Below are 20,416 nucleotides of genomic sequence, written 5' to 3' on the forward strand. Positions count from 1 at the left end.
GGGCCTCAAACATTGCTAAAAAAATCAGTTATGAAGAATTATAAAAGGTCATACTTCAGCAAACCCTGAAAGAAGAAAGCCTTTTGTCTAATGGGAACTGTGTGAATGTATGACTTGATTGACTGCCTTTTCTTATTGGGATTAAAAGGTTAATGTGAACAGCTTCCTACTGGATGGTTACGTCTGGTGTGCTGGTGTAGATTGATGCATAAATGAATATGTTCATACACTGGATATCAAAGGATCAAAGCTCCTGCTACAAGAACAAGGTAGCGAAAGGAATTTCATTTTAGCAGACGAGTTACAAGCCTTATTCTCATATGTTCACAAGTGATGTAGAGTATGTTCTCTATTAGGCAACAGAGGCAAAGTTGGCCCTCATGATCATATTTATATATATATATATATATATATATATATATATATATATATATATATATATATATATATATATATATATATATATATATATATATTAGGGCTGTTACTGATCAAAATTTTTCTGTTCGATTAATCGTTTTTTTTTTAATCGATTCATCGACTGATTTCGATTAATTATAACGCACATACAGATCCAACTACTTTTAGCTGATCTCCTTGCAGGCTGATTCCCAGTGCAGCTACCAACAACTGAAAAAATGGATAGCAGGATACAAAAAACACACAAAGGCAGCGCTCGATGGGAATAGCATTAAAACTTTTATAGTCTTCAAGTAGGTAACCAAATAAATATTTCACTGGAGATAAAATCGATGTAGCTACTACATAAACTGTAAAAATGGTGCGAGTAATACCAAACGGTACCAAAAGCAGTCATAAAAACATGTAGCTAAGTATGATACTGGTATAAAAATATGTACAACAATACCACTGCTGAATCCAGATGAGGAGGGGTTAACATCAGTCCGTCGGCATGTAGATGTCCCATGAAGGGAACTATCACAACTCCCAGTGGATGGTTGTAGAATCCCAGGTTGATAGAGGGAAGTGTAACAGTCCTTGCGTGTGGCAGATAGTAAGGTCCCGCCGGCATGCAGATATGAAGGCACAGCAAAGGAGCCCTTCAGATGGACACGGCAAGCCCCGCCGGTGTCCGTGACATTACTGGATCTCCGACGGAACTCCCTGAAGGCCCAGAAGCCGACGGAGAGGTGAGAGTACCAATCAAAAGAATTTTAATCGATCAAAAAGATTTTGATCGATCAAAAAAATAAAGATTAATCGATTAATTAAAAGTTAATTTGCACAGCCCTAATATATATATATTAGTATTTAAAAAAATTCAGCTGTTGTAAGAAATTAATATAACATATATTGCTGCTATACCAGTCATTTGTAGTTAAATTATATTTAAAATTAGGTTTCCATTTCAATCTTCAGCTTTTTAGAGCTGTCAGATTCAACTGTAAATTTGTTACTACATCAGCCTGGAAGTATTCTGTACACCTTTGTACAGAATGTGACTTTACAATAATTACCCTACCTAACCTGTTTCCTGTGATTAAACATATTTCTTTAAGGACACAGTTTCCAATAAGTTATTAGTAGTAATACTTCACTTTCTCATACTTGATATAAACTCAGGAAAATGCCTAAGGGCCAGATTCACAGTCAGCGGCGTAAATGTAGGCGGGCGTAGCGTATCGTAGTTACGCTACGCCGCCACAACTTAGAAAGGCAAGTGCTGTATTCACAAAGCACTTGCATCTAAATTTACGGCGGCGTAGCGTAAATGTGCCGGCGTAAGCGCGCCTAAATCAAATGAGGAACAGGGGGGCGTGTTTTATGTAAACTAATCATGACCCCACGTAAATGACGCTATTTCAAACGGCGCATGCGCGTGCATGCTCAGTATCACGTCGAGTTTTCAAATTAAATTACGCCCGCTCAATGCCTAGTCGACGTGAACGTAACTTACGTCCAGCCCCATTCACGGATGACTTACGCAAACGACGTAAAACACGACGCTGTTCCGACGTTTCCGACGTCCATACTTAACATGACTTACCCCTGCTTTATGAGGGGTAACTTTACGCCGGCGTATGTCTTACGTAAGCGACATATCTTGTTACGCCGGGCACACGTACGTTCGTGAATCGGCGTATCTAGCTCATTAGCATATTTGACGTGGAAATCTACGGAAGCGCCACCTAGCGGCCAGCGTAAATATGCACCCTAAGATACGACGGTGTAAGAGACTTACGCCGCTAGTATCTTAGCCGAATTTATGCGTAACTGATTCTAAGAATCAGCCGCATAGATACGACGGCTCTCATTCGGACTTACGACGGCGTACATGGCGCTACGCCGTCGTAAGTCCTTTGAGAATCTGGGCCAAAATGTGAACTGATTGCACTCCTTTGGTTCCTTGTAAATTATAAAATGACACAAATGTTTATGGCAACACATGGAAACACAAATCATTTGAACATTGCTCCAATGTGACTGGAAGGTAGTTTGAAGCAGTTGACCAAACCAGACCTGATCAGGCAAACATCAGTAGATGTCTGTGCACCACATCAATATCCAGCGATCAAAGTAAAGGAGAAACAGATAAGAACATAACTCTTGTCAAAAAATATTTTTGGGATGTAGTTCCATTATGAACACCATATGTTCACAAGATATAGGATCAAAACAAAACTATCTTTAGCATTATCTTTGGTTTCTCAGTATGCAGCATGATGCATCTATGTAGTTCTGCAAGTTTTACTTGTAATGCTCTGTATTTGGTTTTATATTCCTAAATTTAAAAACCGCAGGTCAAAGCTAACTGAGGCCTTGTACACAAGATCAGTCCAAACTGATGAAAACGTACTGAAGTTCAGTTTCATCAGTCCAAACCTACCGTGTGTATGCCCCATCAGACTTTTGTCCTTCAGACCAAAGTTTTAGAACTTGCTTTAAAATCGGACTGATGGACGACTGACCGATCGGTGAAAACCGATGGTTAGTACGCAAAAGCATCGGTTCAAAACCCGCGCATGCTCAGAATCAAGTCGACGCATGCTTGAAAGCATTGAACTTCGTTTTTTTCAGCACGCCGTTGTGTTTTACGTCACCGCGTTGGACTCGATCGGATTACAGGGCCTCAATGTTTTTTTACATCCATGTTGTTGTAGGGAATTGGAGAGGATTTATGAAAAACATTCTCTCACCTTTGGCTATATGGAGTATGCCCGCGCTACCAAGGTGTGGGGAAGGGGGGATACGTCTGCAGCACTGAAAGTGTATCAAACTAAAAATAATTACAGAAGGGGGGTAATGCTGCAATGTATAGGGTGAGTGGGAAAGGGACTAAGTGAATATAACTAGTATTAAGAAAAAGTGATCAGTCAATCAAATGTAAAACATGTAGGATATATGTTAAAACAAATGAAACATTTGTAACACTCAAACAAATATGGGTCCGATGCACTATTTGATGCGAAACGCATCGGGTGACTCCACCGCTGCCAAGGGCTGATATGACTCTGTAATAGGGTCCATTTATTTTGGAAAGTGTAGCAAAACAACAATGCAGACAATCAGAATCATCTTTGGAAGCACAATCCTGGCAAGGGGGAAAGACAGAGTGTCTAGTTGGGAGCATAAATGGAACAATATCAAAAACCTCTAAAAAATTGTCAAATGCACCCAGATTTCATTAGGTAGTTTGTAGCATTTAAAGTGTAAGTGAAGCCCCCTATCATTTTCAGCCAAGGAAGCTGCCATTTTTGCCTCTGATTAATCTACAACCATGATGCTGCACATGTGATCAGTTATGACACCAGCCATTGGATGGTTTGACAGTTTGGTTGAGAGCACAACCAATGGGAATATTACATTTCCGTCACATGCCAGAAATGAAACTGATTGAATATATGCTGAAAACTGGAAACATTCAAAAACTCTAACCAAGGGGTGTCTGTCAAGGCTTTGATGATGAGATACTAATCAAGGGCTGATATGACTCTGTAATAGGGTCCATTTATTTCAGAAAGAGTACCATTTTAATGGTGGTCATGGTTCCCCAGGGTGGTCATAAGTGTTGGTTCAACACTTCATTTTTACTTTCAATAGATTTTTATTTTTCCAAATATAGAATACAATTACAGTATGACCAACGGCTGTGTCTACAACATCAAAACAACACTTCATTTTTATGACAGCACAGCGGTTATTCTACACTTAACTGTGACTTTCACAATATTTGTACACATTTGTGGGGTTTTTTTGTTACTGGGTTGATATGTTGTTCGTTTTATGGACTTCACTATCATCAATTAATGTAATAAGCGTTTACAATAATTTAAGTAGTGCAGCAAATTATTTATATTCTATTGTTTACACTGTTTTGTCTGACTGTATTTTGCCACCATATTTATTTTGCACCTGGCAACGTGATTTCTAGCACATTTAGGGATAGGGAATATACATTTTTTTCTGTGGCTCATCAATCCTATTCAATGATGTTTTTCCTCAACAATCTGATCTAATTAGGGTCTGTTCAGTTTCTATTCAGGCTTGCACTATGTCTGACCACGTTCCAGATGGGATGGAATGAGACCTTATTGCAAATTCCTAACCCATGGTGCAATCAAAACTAAACAACTATCTACTGCAGCACAAGAAAGTCAGGGTGAAGGTTGCTTCTGAAATCTCTTCCTTTTTTCAGCTTAATGCCCAATCTGATACTTCCCTATTCACCCACTGGGAAGCCCATAGGTGCTGGTGCTATGCAAGTGGCCTCTTGATTTCCCAAGGCTCCCTTGTTAAAAATGCAGAATAATATAATAAAGAACACCAATCAAAAACATTAAAAAAATATTCTCCAAAAAATAAATGGATAAATAAATGTGATCCTCAATGTGCAGTCTCAATCAATAATGCAATGCGCATACGCGCAAAATAAAGTCCAATAAATAATGCAATGTGCACATGCACAAAATGAAATAAAATCCAGAATCTCAGACTTCCAGAAATATCTCAGAATTTCCAAGAAAATTGTGCCTTTTGTTCTTGCCAATAAAATTTTGTGACTTTTCACCCTTATTTAGTGTCCCCACCACCTCTAATATATTATGCGCTCATCAGATCAGGGAAAAATACAGCATGTAATCATATCCCGGTATGCGTCTCCTCAGACTTCTAGCAGTGGTCCCATTTATCTCCAATACTTGTATCAGACCCAATATGTGATAAAAAGGATTTTTTTCATCCACATCGGCTTCCAGTAAGATCTCTTTGCTCCCAAAAGAAAAAGCCTCATATGGTGTAGTATGTATAAAAAGGCAGTTTATTTATAAACATTAAAATGTGCACTCACATGTTAAAGTGCCCAACCGGCACTAGTTTGTCCAGCGTTACTGCTCAATTTCTCCTCAGCGTGCGTTCCACGCCTCGGTTGTGATGCGGTTCAGCGTGCGGAAGTGCCGTGGAGGAAGCGTGTGACGTATTTCCGTCTACGAAGAAAAATTACCCATAGGCCTCTACGCGTTTCGCATGTACGCATGCGTCATCATGCGTTACTTTAACTGACAATTGCGCGGTCGTGCGATGTTGTACCCAAACAAAAATGACGTCCTTTTTTTCCCCACAAATACAGATTTCTTTTGGTGGTACTTGATCACCTCAGCAGTTTTTATTTTTTGCGCTAACACAAAAAGACCACAAATTTTGAAAAAAAATAATTTTACTTTCTGCTAGCAATTTGTAATGGCGGAGATCAGTGATTTTTAGCAGGATTGAGACATTGCGGCAGACAGATCTGACAACTAACTGACATTTTTTACAACCAGTGACATTATTACAGTGATCAGTGCTAAAAATATGCACTGACATTGTACTGATCACACTGGCAGGGAAGTGCTTAACATCAGGGGGGATCTAGGAGTTAAATGTGTTCCCTGTTTGAGTTTTCTAACTGTATGGGGGACTGTGTGATCCGTCTTCCTGTCTCTTCCTGAGACAGATCTCAGGGCCCGTACACACGACCGAGTTTCTCGGCAGAATTCAGCCAGAAACTCGGTTCAGAGCTGAATTCTGCCGAGAAACCCGGCCGTGTGTACACTTTTGGCCGAGGAAGCCGACGAGGACCTCCGCGAGGAAATAGAGAACATGTTCTCTATTTCCTCGTTGTTCTATGGGAGAACTCGGCCCGCCGAGCTCCTCGGCGGCTACAGGACTGAACACGCCGAGGAACTCGATGTGTTTGGCACGTCGAGTTCCTCGGCCGTGTGTACGGGGCTTCAGTGTTATCCCCTGACAGAATGGAGATTTGCCTTGTTTACTTTGGCAGATCCCCGTTCTGTCTCTGCGGGGAACGATCGTGGGCGGTCGGCAGAAATCAAGTCCGCCAGACCTGCTAATTAGGCTCCCCCACTGGACAACCGCAATGCACACGCCCACGAAACCTAGTGCACAAATCCCCATACTGGTACAGCGATTTGCACAGCCGAGCCACCTTGCCACAGTACATCTGCAACAGGTGGTCGGCAAGTGATTAAAAAAAAAAAAAAAACAGAAAAACAAACAAGGTGCCTCTAAGTGCAGAAATATAAAACTTTTAATATCCCCTAAAGGGGTTAAAAACACTTACAAGATGGTGGATGAAGCAGGCATGTAGCAGGTAAGTGTGTCCAGAAGATGTTACAGTGGCAGGGCAGTCCCAGTCTGATGATAAAGCTTCCAGGGAAGTCCACAGGATAACAGCCAATTTGTGCTGTGAGTGTTTAGAGAACACAGTGGTGATGGAGCCTGGGGATGATGTTAGAGGAAGCGAGACAAAAACCAGCATGGAACACAACCAGGAAGAGGGCAGGAAGTGTGTCATAGAGGCAGGACGCGTTTCGGAACAGCTCACTGGTTCCTTCTTCAGCCAGTGACCTAAAGAAATAAATTTGTTTGAAAAACTGCTGTGCAAAAACCATGTGACATAAAAATTCACCACCCACCATGTTATTCTCTAGGGCCTCTGCTAAAAATGTACAGTATATAAGGTATGGGGGTTCTAAGTAATTTTCTAACAAAAAATGCAGATTTTTACCTGACAGAAATGTCAGAAATGGCCTGAGGGCCAAGTACCATAGTTAAGAGACATATGTGTTGTTATATAGTTAATTTTAAAGGTAACATAAGCTTTATACATTTTTTTTATTTTTTTTTACATATGCATGTTGAAAAATAGTTTTTTGGACTGGCAACAGAGAGATTGTAAGATTTGAGATTTTAAACTATTAACCCACAAGATCCCACTTAGGGTGTCAGGAAATGTTCCTCCTGCTGATGATACTGCCTGATATTTGGCGTGCAGTACTGTGGTCCACCACCAGGTGTCTCCTGGCAGTCTGGAACTGCCAGGGGAACTCTCCCCTGGTGGTATTATGTGATCTTTGGGCTGCAGTACTGGCGTCCACCAGCGGGGGGTTCCTGGCAGTGTGGGGCCGACATCTCCTGCGATCAGGCGTCACCTGAGCCTGATTGCAGGAGATATGTATAAATACCTGGCAGTGACAATTAGACCTTGCCTTGATATCTTTCTATGTGCCCTGAACCTGAAACCTGTACCTGAACCTGGAATCCTGTGATCCTGTACGCTGTGCTCTGTACCTATACATGTTCCCCCTGTGATCCATCCATCCCCTCCTTGTCCTGTTTGTGCTCCCTTTCCCCAGCTGCTGACCTCCCGTTGACGATCCTGGCCTGGCCCTGTTGTGATTCCGGTTTGTCCCTATTACTTGTACATATTGGTCTATTACTGTTATTATTTGTGGTTTCTGTTGGTGTTGGTTGGAGTGTTTTTGGAGGTTGTTATTTTAATATATTATTTCACTATCCTTAATAAATTATATTTTCACTTAAAACACGTCTGGGTTCCCTCTGTTGCACTCCACACAATTCTGGTCTCACCTGATACGTGACATAGGGTCCCACTGAGGGAGAGAGAGAATATGGATTTCAGTGGTATGGAGACATACAATCCGCATATTGGTTCTTTTGCCTTGGAGCAAAATTTCCTTTTCTGTACTGCCCTGCCAGACCCCAGTAATAAAAACAGGAAAATAGGGTAACATTTTCTCGAAATGACCTGTCAAAACTTTCAGTGCCGCTCCAAGCAAGAGTGTAATATGGTGTGGCTTCCAACTGGTGCTCAAGAAAGAGGGTGCTGGTGTCCAGACATTCAGAGTGTCTGCAAAAAAATTATAAAATGCCCTTCAACCAAACCCATTCCAGGTTAGGTCAGTGTAAATGATGGCTTCTGCCAGTCCTGTTCCACTGACCATGCCCCCTGACGTGTCTTACCCCACCCACAGGGGCTTAGTCAGAGGTCTTCTCACAGACATCCAAAACATTGACAGAGGTTATAACTCTTCACCCTTTTAAAAATAAATACCTAAATATTTATTTATTTTGATTAGTTGAAAAACAATGTCCTTACATACACACTAATTATATATATGCTTATAAGGCATCAAGTATATTCACATATTTCTTAAATACATTCAACTGTTCAACATTGGTGTTGTTAAATTTTTGGAAAAACACAAGAGGATTTTGTTATCTTAATTTCTGTTCTAGATGCAAATAATTAATGATATTACATTGATGCCAGTATATAAACATCATTTTTATGTGTACAGTAACATCTTTATTATGTTGCTTCTTTGCCGAAGATAAAACAAGAACAATGCACTAATTAAGGATGTAAGTAAATAAGGAAGTATGATCAGTAACACATTCTCTTGACATGAGATTAAAAGAAAGATAGATATACAGACACAAAATTCAAGCTGTTTAGTACATTTTTCAGCTGGCCTATCCAATAAAAGTAAATCATTTTGGAAATTCACATGCAAAAACCTGAATGCAATGTAAAATATTTATATTTGTCTAAGCTGTATAACATTTATGAGAACATTGCACATCCACACAAAAAAACAAATTTAATATGTTCATTTAGCAGAAAAGCCTTCTGCAAAAATAAATTTCAGTTTGGCGTAATCCTTAAAGTCGATATATAATTTTGCTGAGCATAAAATATGCCCTTTGCTGCTGGCTTCTTTATTATATATTAAAAGCTTTAACGGATAAAGCTGCAACTCTTCATAATTATTTAGGTTATTGGAAGTTAGAGAAATGCTGATACAGTTGTTTTTGTCTGGCTGAACTGACACGGCTTATGAGATATCTTCTCCTATAAATACTCTACTGTAAAAAGCAGAACCTGCATCAAAGTACCAAAAGATTCTGTTTTCTGAGCGCAATCGTGATCCAAAAGTGGAATTAACTACCAGTGTCAACATGGAAGCCTGGTAAGATGATATTTTTGAAACCAGGAAAATGGAGACTGTTTTTATTAAACACAGCTTAATTTACTGTGACATGAAAGAAGTGGCCTTAGATATATATTAGTGTGGATACAAAGACCTAAAATGTATGTATATTCTAGCTTTTTTAGCTGGTGCGGTGGTGATCAGGGACAACATAAGTGATGTAACAGTGATCAAGGACAGCATGACTGGTGTGACAGTTATCAGAGGCACTGGTACTGCTGTGGCAGTGATCACAGACACTGTAACTAATGTGGTGGTGATCAGGGACATTGTAACTAATGTGGTGTTGATCACGAAGAACACTGTAACTAATGTGGTGGTAATTGGGACATTGTAACTGGTGTGGCAGTTATCAAGGACACCGTAACTAATGTGACAGTGATCAAGGACAATATGACTGGTGTGGCAGTGATCAAGGACAATATGACTAGTGTGGTGGCAATCACAGACATTGTGGGAGGTGTTGCAGTGATTAGCAACACTATGAGTGTATGGCAGTGATCAGGGACAATATGAGTAGAGTGAGGGTGATCAGGGACACGGTAACTGGTGTGACGATGATCAGGGACACTGTAACTTGTGTGGCAGTGAAATGTGACACTGTAGTGGCAGTGATCAGGGACAATATGAGTGGTTTGGTGGTGATCAGGGACACTGTAACTGGTGTGCCACTGATCAGGGACACTGTAACCAGTGTGCCAGTGATCAGGGACAGTCTTCATGGTGTGGCGCTGATTAGGGACAATATGACTGATGTTGAGTGATGTTGAGTGATCAAGGACAACTGGAAGGGTGGCGATCAAGGACAATATGTCTAATGTGGCAGAGATCACAGACATTGTGGGAGGTGCTGCGGTGATTAGCAACACTATGAGTGGGTGGCAGTGATTAGGGACACTCTATCTGGTGTGACAGTGATTAAGGACACTGTGAGTGGGTGTCAATGATTAGGGAAACTGAATGGCGACAGTGAATTTTTAAATGTTTGTTAACCTACTGTCAACCTAGAAGCACAATGTCACCGTAGTGGGGGAAACTGATCAGAATTTTTCATTTTTGTTTTTTTTACACTGTGATTAAAGTCTATGGGACACAATGATGAACATTTTAAAGGCTTATATGCAAGTTATTGCCTTAAAAAGTGTATGTGGACCCGGGTACTGCCCTAGGGGATATGTATAAATGCAAAAAAATACGTTTTTAAAGCAATCGTTTTTAAAGGAGCAGTGATTTTAATGATGCTTAAAGTGAAACAATAACAATTAAATATTCCTTTAAATATCCTTAGTCTGCTTGTAAAGTGGTGCATCTGTGCGAATTATAGAACATGCCGCAGCAATAATGACATTTCTAATGGAAAAAAAAATAATTTAAACTTGCTCATTGCTGTAATGTATTGCTAACTCCCGTCACGAAGGAGGATAAAAAAAAAACCGGCGTGGGGTCGTCCCCCCCCCCCCCAGTCCATACCAGGCCCTTAAGTTGGCAATGCTTTGCAGTGTTGCCAGCTGCTTCCTTAGATTAAGGATTTGGATTTCCAAAGAAGCAATTTGCTTACATTTTGTGCAGCATACTATACATGGTGCAGGATGTGCACTGAGTCACATCACCACTCCCTTTGGACATGTTACCCACCAATATAATGGGGGTAATTATTTTTTTTTTTTTTAATAAAAATAATATAATTATATCGTTTATTGTTAATTTTCCTTCCTAACTGTATTCTATTCTGAGCACTAGTTGTTTTCCTAACTGTTTGGGATCTCCTGTTCACTGATTATATGGCCCCCAGTGTCTTCTCCTCCTACTCCCGCTCACTGATCACACAGTCCCTGGCATCCTTTCTTCCTGCTCCTGCTCACTGATCACCAACGTTCTTTTCCCTTGCTCACCGGTCACACTGCCCTCGGTATTCTCTCCCTTCACTCACTGATTCCACAGTACCTGACATACTCTCCTCTTGCTCCTGCTCCCTAATTACACCGCAATCTGTGCCTTCTCCTCCTGTTCCTGTTTACTGATTACAGGACCCCTGGCATCCTCATCTCTTACTTTTACTCACTAGTCATGCAAAGCCCTTTGCGTCCTTTTGCTTCTGCTCACTGATCACTTAGTGTGCTCCTGCTCCCATTCACTGATCACAGTCCCTGGCATCCTCTATGCCTGCTCAGATTTCAGTTTATTTAGTACTCACAGTGCCCCAGTCACAATAGTTCCCATCACTACTCAGTACTCACACTGCTCCCACCACTCCTCAGTACTCACACTGCTTTCAGTACTCCTTGGTACTCACACTGCTCGCAGGACTCCTCAATACTCACATTGCACTCTTTGGTACTCACACTGCTCCAAGTACCCCTTGGCACTCACATTGCTCCAAGTACCCCTTGGCACTCACACTGCTCCCAGTACTCACACTGTTCCAAGTTCTCCCCCGTACTCACACTGCTCCCAGTACTCCTCAGTACTCACACTGCTCCCAGTACTGCTCAGGACTCACACTGCTCCCAGTACTCCTCAGTACCACACTGCTCCCAGTACCTCTCGATACTCACACTGCACCTAGTACTCATCAGTACACACACTGCTCCAAGTACTACTCAGTACTTACAGTACAGCTTACACACACCTCCAACTGCTTCAGTGGCCCTGGGCATTCCCACCCATAGACCTTGCAATGCTTCTTCTTCTTCTGGTAGCACAAGATTCACTAATTACTAAATAAAAGCTTATCATTAAATTTAGCTTTGCCCAAGAACAGCAAAACAACAGGTTCCCTTTAAGGCAAGACCCGTCAGCTGCACATTTTTTACTTTATCCACTCCCTTGTTACTCTGTTTGGCTGCTGAGAGCGATTTAAGGAAGTACTGTGTAAACTCCAAGTTTTGACTTACAGCTTACACAGAGCTGAGAACTTTGGCACCACCCCCCATTTTACAGCAAAGTGTGCATGAGCAGCAAATTGCCCAGAACAAGTGATATAAGAGGAAAGAGAATAAGTCATACATTCCCCATACCCTCTGGAGCAACAGGTATTTAACTTCACTCTCTTTGGCCAAACAAAAAAGAAGAGGAAAAAAACAAGGTATGTGCTGCCTGTGGGGCTGCCATTAAAGTAAACGTGTTGCTTTACCATACATGGCAAAAAAACAGGTTCAATTTAGGCCTCGTACACACGATAGGATAGCCAGAGGACAACGGTCTGAAGGACCGTTGTCTTAGGTTAACCGATAAAGCTGACTGATGGTCCGTCACGCCTACACACCATAGGTTAAATAACCGATCGTGTCAGAACGGGGTGACGTAAAACACAATGACGTGCTGAAAAAAACGAAGTTCAATGCTTCCAAGCATGCGTCGACTTGATTCTGAGCATTTTTAACCAATGCTTTTGCATACTAACGATCGGTTTTGACCTATCGGTTAGGCGTCCATCAGTTAAATTTTAAAGCAAGTTCCTATTTTTTTAACCGAAGGTTAAATAACCTATGGGGCCCACACACGATCGGTTTTGACCAATGAAAACGGTCCCTCAGACTGTTGTCCTCTGGCTATCCTATCGTGTGTACGAGTCCTAAAGCTGTGAGCTTCTTCCAAGGTCAAGCCAAGTTAGGATTCTTAAGTTTTTAAGCCAGTTTTTCTGGATACTTTTAGTCATAAACCGGTGTCTTGTGGCTCTGGTTCAGTCCTAAACAGCATTTACATAATTTTTTTCTGGCCTTTCCCATGTGAGAAAAAAATTCATTTATGCCATCATGTTTTGCTTACTTTAAATACACATATAATATCTTATATCAATGCATCAATGACTTTGTTCAATTATCATGTAAATGAAACCAAGCATATTAAATTATAAAGCATTCTAAACATACAATTCTTAGCTGTAAAGGAGACCTTTGGAAAGGGTTCATTATTTTTATGTTATTTTATCCATACATCTATAACTGAATTTCTCAGTCTGCTTGGTACAGTTAGGGACAGTTAATTCCAATTTTGTTGTAGAACTATTATCCTGGCAGTAAATAGAAAAAAAAGGGAAGGGAAGTGGAAACAGTTCTATTACTTTGAATGCGCCACTGGGTATAAAATAGTAATCTTCTATCTGAAGCTCCCTTAAAATGTTATAGCAGACTGACATTTACTGCATGTGAAAACCAGCTAGTGAAGAAAATAATGTACAGTTTAGAAAGACCAACAGTGTAATCAATCACTTGCAGAACTTTTGGAATTTCTGCATTACAATTATTTTTAAATTGATAGTAATAGTTGATCTTAACTTCTAGGTTTACATTGTCTTCACCCCCTTCTTATCTTCACATGCATTCATCCTTATTGAGAATATTTAAAAATAAAGTACAGCAAAAAAAATATTTTATATACAATTGCAGGTAATGGATTTCTCAAGCGTAACGGTTTAGTTCTCAGCTCTCCAAATGACCTTTACAGTTTCTAGTCTCTCCTTGGTGTGATTTCCTTCAAAAATGTAAGACCCAGCAGATGTCTGGTGGAAAACAGGTACACTTTTATGAGGTGTATATATGGTGTTGATGGCACATGTATGGGAACTGGATGATGTGTCTGTCAGTGCCTGAACACTTACAGTGGGAAACCACTAGAATGCTTGTGCCAGTGCATCTTATATGGATGATCCTTTGGGAAAATCCCTTTGGTTAGTTCAACTGGGGGAAAGCCTTTAATAAATTCATAAAATGCTAAAAGGATTAGAATCCCCTGTTGCCTTCAGGTCCTACAACCTCCACTAGGATTTAACTTTGAAAAAGATTTATTAAAATGATCATGATGTTTGATAATACAGTAAAACCTTGGTTTTCAAGCATAATTTTTTCCAGAAACATGCTTGTAATCCAAAGCACTTGTATATCAAAGCATTTTTTTACAGGGTATAAAAGAGAAGAGAGGCGCCTCTAAATATAGCAATAAGTTGCTAAATGTTGTACCTTCATTAAATGTAACCATATTGCTACACTTAGCAGCTCCTCTCTTTATTTTTATACTTAGTTGTGACATGACGCTACTCTTATATCAAGACATTGCTTGTATATCAAGGCAAAATTTATTAAAACATTTTGCTTGTCTTGCAAAACACTCTCAAACCAAGGTTTTACTGTATAGTGGCTAGAAAATTGCCCTTGATAAAGGTTACTCTTGCTATTTTTTTTTTCCGGGGCACTATGGTGCAACAATTCCACCAGGTGGAATACAGGGGTGGCCTGTCCATTAAGGGTGCATGGGCATTGCCCCCTCCGTCCATGTGTCCGGCCCCTTCAGGATGCCAGAAGCATGAATTCCAATGCGGGGTGGGTGTTTTTTTTTGGAAGCACTGATTAGAGCCAGAGGTTCTAATAGGCTTCAAAATAGGATAGGCTCGGGGCACAGAGAATGCGCTCGGAGCCCATCCAGGTGTGTGAGAATAGTGAATGAATATTTACTATTATCACACTGAATCTCCTCTCCGCCAATCAGGAAGCAGGTTTGAGACCCGTTTCCGGATTAGCTGAAAGGAGAAGCATTCTGATTTGCCGCCGAGGAGGAGGGAGGAGACGGAAGCAGGGGAAGGAGAAGCTTCTCGTGATGCCTAATGCCATTATGCCTGTAGAGGAGAGCAGGGGAAGCCGCCTGTGATTGCCTGCCATGGATGGTTGTGCTCAGACCGATCAAACCAACTGGGGGGGGCGGCTGGGAGTGCACCATTTGCTGCCCCCTAAGAAGACAATACCACCAGCCCACACTGGTGGAATATCAACATTTACATGCTTCTGTACCTGGGATCATAAGAGCAAAGTGGTTGATGGCCTTCATTCCTCTCACTGAATTTGCTCTTAAGACACCTTAAAGTATACGCAAGGTAGGCTAATGGGCCTCTCAGCCAATATCTTGTCTTAAAGAGAAACTATAATGGTTTAGGTCAATTTTATTTTGTTTTTATAGGGTTTTTAAACTGATTCTCAATGATGATACTTGCTATATATTTTTTTTTTTTTCACAAGAAAATACTTGCTATATTTTTATACACAATCCTTGTTTTACAAATAAACATTTGATTTGTGAAAGACTCTTATAGCACTGTGGATGTTAAAAGTAGTTTATTGTTAGGTATAATGTAGCCCATTAACAACATTAGAGAGAGCTTTATAAAGGTAGAGAAAAGAGAGAGGGGTTGCATTTTTCTGTGACTCACTCAGGTTTGTGAAATTTAGCTTGAGCTGTTCAGCTCTGCAAACAGCAGGCAAACTGAAAAAGCTCAGGCTGGACTTCTCCTTCAGGCTGGGTTCACACTTGTCCGACAACGGTCCTACATTGAGAGCTCATGTAGCATGACGTGTGAAAATCAATGTTTCCCTATGAGAGCTGTCTTAACTGGTCCTACACAAGTCGGTCCGACTTTGAAAATGCTCCCTGTACTACTTTGGTCCTACATTGATCCTACTTCAGGCCATTGAATATCATTGAAGTCGGACCAAAGTAGGAGCCTTGTCCTAACCATCCGACTTTTGACATCCGACTTGTGATTACAGCAGCAGTAAAAGGAATTTATCTCACTCTGGGATTGTTTTGATTGGTCAAAGAACAAGTCAGACTCACAAAGTCGGATCAAAGTAGTATCCTGTTCATGAAAGTAGGATGAATGTTGGACCAATGTAGGATCAATGTAGGACCGATGTAGGACCAATGTAGGATCAGTGTAGGACCAATGTAGCAGAGCAAAGTAGGATGAAAGTAGTGTAGTAGTGTGAACCCAGCCTCAGTTTGCATCAACAATCAACTATTAGGCTGGGTTCACACTACTACACTACTTTCATCCTACTTTGCTCTGTGTTCAATGTTTCCCTATGAGAGTGTCTTGTAGCGTCCTACACAAGTCGGTCCGACTTTGAAAATGCTCCCTGTACTACTTTTGGTCCTACATTGATCCTACTTCAGGCCCATTGAATATCATTGAAGTCGGACCAAAGTAGTATACTGTTCATGAAAGTAGGATGGATGTAGGACCGATGTAGGATAAATGTAGGACCAATGTAGCAGAGCAAAGTAGGATGAAAGTAGTGTAGTAGTGTGAACCCAGCCTCAGGCTGGGTTCACACTACTACACTACTTTCATCCTACTTTGCTCTGTGTTCAATGTTTCCCTATGAGAGCGTCTTGTAGCGTCCTACACTGGTCCTACACAAGTCGGTCCGACTTTGAAAATGCTCCCTGTACTACTTTGGTCCTACATTGATCCTACTTCAGGCCCATTGAATATCATTGAAGTCGGACCAAAGTAGTATCCTGTTCATGAAAGTAGGATGGATGTAGGACCAATGTAGGACCGATTTAGCAGCGCAAAGTAGGATGAAAGTAGTGTAGTAGTGTGAACCCACCCTCAAGGGTAAGCTCTCATTTTTGATTAAGACCTTTGCTCAAGGTGCTTTTTTTGTGGCTTTCCATTTGAACCCACCAGTGTCTCCAACTTTTTATGGTCCTACACAAGGTGGTTTTGAGACCTAGAGCATCCTTCCGTCCCAATGTGGTTTTCTCTTTTCAACTTAACCAGGACATTACTCTTGTATTCCTCTGTCTACCCAAGTGCATCAACATGAGATATCCTGACAATGTCTGAATGCAGTTCAAGCTTCACAGCTACTTCCACCACCAGAAATATTAATGCTTATTTGTCATTCCTGATGGTCCTCTTAAAGAGAAACCAGCTTCTTGTTCCATCATTTCTCCTTGGCTCAGTCAGATTAACCATTAAAGTGCATTGTCTATAGGATTATGTTCCACCATTTTCTGCCAGGGCACACTCTAATAGATATGTGAGTGCTTCCTGGGTTCATTGACATCAGGAACTGTTTCCAAAATTTGCAAGGTTGCCACGTGGTCTTATGTTCACATGTTCTCTAAGTTTTACTGGGTGGATGTTTAGTCATCTTCTGATACACAGGCTTGAAGTCCTTGAAAAATGGGTATATCCAGGGCGCTCCAAGCATTTGAATCCTGACAGATAAAGTCTGTGTTGGAGAGGGTAGCAAATCTTCACACACTTTAGTCAGCACTCAGGGAGACAAGCAATCTCTAATGGAAACAGAAAAACAAACAAGGTGCCTCTGCAGAAGTATAAAACTTTTAATATCCCCTAAAGGGGTTAAAAACACTTACAAGAAAGTGGATGAAACAGGCATGTAGCAGGTAAGTGCACCCAGGAGATGTTCCAGTGGCAGGGAAGTCCCAGTCTGTGATGGTAAAGCTTCCAGGGAAGTCCACAAGATAACAGCCGACTTGTTATCTTGTGGATGTTCAGAGGACACAATCACGCTGGAGTCTGGAGATGATGTCAGAGGAAGCGAGACAGAAACCAGCATGGAACACAAACAGGAAGTGGACAGGAAGTGTGTCATAGAGGCGGGACGCGTTTTGGAACAGCTCATTGGTTCCTTCTTCAGCCAGTGACTCATTGGTTCCTTCTTCAGCCAGGTCACTGGCTGAAGAAGGAACCAATGAGCTGTTCCGAAACGCGTCCCGCCTCTATGACACACTTCTTGTCTACTTCCTGTTTGTGTTCCATGCTGGTTTCTGTCTCGCTTCCTCTGACATCATCTCCAGGCTCCAGCGTGATTGTGTCCTCTAAACATCCACAGCACAAGTTGGCTGTTATCTCGTGGACTTCCCTGGAAACTTTACCATCACAGACTGGGACTGCCCTGCCACTGGAACATCTCCTGGATGCACTTACCTGCTACATGCCTGTTTCATTCACTTTCTTGTAAGTGTTTTTAACCCCTTTAGGGGATATTACAAGTATTATTCATGTGAACTTAGATGTGCCTCGTTTGTTTTTTATTTTTATTTTTTTAAGTCCTTGAGACAGCTGTTGAAGCTACAGGCATTCAGCTGATAAAATACAAAAATATGCAAATATATATTTGGATCCAGGCAATGCCCATTCTGAGGAGTTGCATTACTTGCATTCTTTTCACTTAGGCTAATTTGCTAGTTAAAAATACAACGTAAAATGAGTTGATCTGTTCAGATGATGTAAAGGCAATAAAAGAAATCTAAAACAGCAAGGCTGTAAAAAATATTACATGGCAGCCACAAAAAAACAGATTGTTTTACATTTACAATAGTTGAAATTATTTGGACATACACTTTAGACTGCGAGCGTGAGAATATAATCTTAACAGTTAGAATATGCCACATTGTGGTTTTATTATTTAGATCCCAGTAATAATTGTAAAACTAAATATAGTAAAACAATTGATCAGGCAAGCACATGTACATGCGTGGCATTGCGTGTCCCAGATAATTTATTGTGAAGATTCTTGCTTTATTTAGTAAAGATCCCAGTGCAAACGCATGACTCACAAACTATGTTTTTGTTTGTTTAGAAGAATTATTGCATGCCCTGTTTACAATAAATGACGCACTACACAAGTTAAATGTTATATTTAGTAAACATGAAATCATTCTGTATTTGTGGTATTGACACAGGAACAGACATATTCAAAAACTGTCCTGGAATGTGTTTTTTTCACTCATAGGGTCATGACTAAGACAAAGCAAATTTACAAATTGTAGATTTTAAAATATAACTAAAGGAAAAAAACATTTTTTTTTAGTTTTGAATAGAGTGAAGAGGGATTAGAATGCCTGTCAGTTTTTTTTTCTTTGGTGATACCCAGCCATACTCAGCCATACCCAGGCATGCTCGGTGATATCCAGCCGTACCCAACCATACTCAGTGATACCCAGCAGTACCCGGCCATACTCAGTGATACCCAGCCATACTCGGCAATACCCAGCCATACCCAGCCTTACTCAGCCATTCTCGGCAATACCCAGCCATACTCGGCAGTACTCAGCCTCTGTATGTGGCCAGGCTGTGGAAGTCTCCCACATGTGGTATCACCATACTCAGGAGAAGTAGGAGAATCTATTTTGGGGTGTCATTTTTGGTATGTACATGCTTTGTGCTAGAAATATTGTATAAATGGACAACTTTGTGTCAAAAAAAATGCGTTTTCATTTTCTTTCCACATATTCCAAAAACTTTTAGAAAAAAATGATATGTTCAAAAGACACATTATGCCTCATAGATTATACGTTAGGGTGTTTTCTTTCCAAAATTGGGTCATTTTTGGGGCGTTTCCAATCTCCTGGTGCTCCAGGGCCATCAAAATTTTAAGAGGTAGTCAGGAAATTCGATAATTAATGCTCCAGAATGCCTCTGGTTGCTCCCTGCATCTTGGGCCTCTGTATGTGGCCACGCTGTGTAAAAGTCTCACACATATGGTATCGCCATACTCAGGAGGAGTAGTAGAATGTGTTTTGGGGTGTAATTTGTGGCATGCACAAATTGATTTTGCAAAGAATTGTGGGAATAAATTACAACTCCAAAAAAACTTGCCATACCTCTTACTAAATACCTTGGAACTTTCCAAAAAGGGGTCATTTGGGGGGTATTTGTACTTTCCTGGTATGTTAGGGTCTCAAGAAATGAGATAGACCTTCAGTACTTCAGGTGTGATCAATTTTCACAGAATGGCACCATAACTTTTGGACTCTATAACTTTCACAAAGAACAAATAATATACATTGATTTGGGTTATTTTTACTAAAGATATGTAGCAGTATAAATTTTGGCTAAATTTTATGAAGAAAAATTACTAATTTGCTAAATTTTATAACAGAAACAAAGAAAAATGCATTTTTTTTACAGAATTTTCAGTCTTCTTTCTTTTATAGCACAAAAAATAATAAACCCAGCGGTGATTAAATACCACCAAAAGAAAGCTCTATTTGTGGGAAAAAAATACAAAAATGTTATATGGGTACAGTGTTGCATGACTGAGTAATTGTCATTCAAAAAGTGAGAGCACCGAAAGCTGAAAATTGGTCTGGTTAGGAAGGGGGTTTAAGTGCCCAGTGGTTAATTTGCATGGATTTTCTCTCACTTCCTGTTTGGTTGTGGGATAGGAAGTGAAGTGAAATCTCCCCAATGCGCCACAGATGGCAAAATAAAATCTGACAGGGGTTTATAAACCTCCCTTGCTCTATGCAAAATGAAAAAGAAAAAGTTGCCTATAGTTCTACCTAACTAT

This window comes from Rana temporaria, chromosome 1 (assembly GCF_905171775.1).
Source record: "Rana temporaria chromosome 1, aRanTem1.1, whole genome shotgun sequence".
Taxonomy (NCBI): domain Eukaryota; kingdom Metazoa; phylum Chordata; class Amphibia; order Anura; family Ranidae; genus Rana; species Rana temporaria.